We start from the raw sequence: 1,404 nt of genomic DNA, 5'->3' as shown, positions 1-1,404 counted from the left end.
ATTCAAAGCATTATTTTAAATAGATTCACAATAAGAATCCCATAAAGTGAATTTTCAATTCAATTCAACAGACACTGGGTTTTATTAGGAGCCATTAATCCTCATCAACCCTTTTATTGGATACCATCAACTCAATAAATTTTTAGGTAAATTTAGGTTTTATCTTAGGTTTATTACATAGTGAGTTTCTTGGTAGGAAGATGAAATCTGTTTCCTATTCTTCATTTATATCAGAAGTCAACTGCATGCCCACCTGGGATTTCAGTTCACAACTTGTCTGGTACACTCTACTCTGATTCTGAGGAGTCAAAGAACCATATCCATTCTCAGGATAAGAAACTGTTCCTCTTGAAAATGGATTTCTAATGTGCATAAAGATAATCTCAAAACCAACAGTTGCAAAATGAAACATGAATATTCACAGCTGCCTCTTTAACACAATTGTTACCAATTAGTTGCATTCGCTCTGAAAACTTTTATGCTTAGCCTCCCTACAACACAGATGTCATGTCCATCCCCATTCCCCTGCTTTAAAAAACACACACACAAGGTCAAAAACCCTTGAAAATTTTGTTTTCTCAGAGTAATATCTTGCCCCAATCCCTCTGGGAATTTCTGTTATGGTATTGTTATTGGAAAAACTTCAAAATTACATCCTAGGGTTTCTGGAGTCCATGGAGAATCCCTAACCCATACCATCCAGCCAAAATTCTCTGGAGGAATGTGGTTAATCTACACATGAGAGGTGAAGGGCACACTGAACCTTAGCTTCCCAGAGTTTTACCCTGAAAGGGCTCACACAGATTAACTGGTATGGAAGCAGGAAGGAAGCAAGGTACCAAGCAAACTTTCTGTACAAAAGGTAAGGCAGTTCTTAAAAGGACAGAGGATCATTGTTTACCTTTTGCAGTCTCTTGCTGTTCTTAAAATAATTCCATGAACAACAAGTGATTTCAGGAAGACTTAAATCTGAAACTCCACACCCCATCCTCACTCCTATATTTTGTTTTAAATTATCATATAGTAATTTGAGTTTATGATTAACTTCTGCTATTCAGAATAATATTGAAAATATTTCCTAAACAATTTAAGGACAGTGACCACAATATGTAAAGATTTGGTTCTGATAAGGTTACAAATAACCAAAAATGCTAACTTTGAGATTCAAAACCCTGTAACGTCTGGAAAAAGTTGATTACAAATTGTTACCAGTAAGATTAAGACTTATTTGTGAAATCAAACATTTCTGAAACTCTAGGAATACATGCTTATTCCACTCTCTGGATAAGTAGTAGTACTTTCTGAAATCTGCTGAGAAATAATTTTGGTAAAAAGAGAGCTGGGTGTCAAATTCCAGAAGCTGGGTTCAAGATTACATAATAAAAAAATTCAGTTTTCCAGCAC

The sequence above is a fragment of the Eubalaena glacialis genome, chromosome 2, assembly GCF_028564815.1.
Source record: "Eubalaena glacialis isolate mEubGla1 chromosome 2, mEubGla1.1.hap2.+ XY, whole genome shotgun sequence".
Taxonomy (NCBI): Eukaryota; Metazoa; Chordata; class Mammalia; order Artiodactyla; family Balaenidae; genus Eubalaena; species Eubalaena glacialis.
This window is presented reverse-complemented; position numbering follows the sequence as displayed.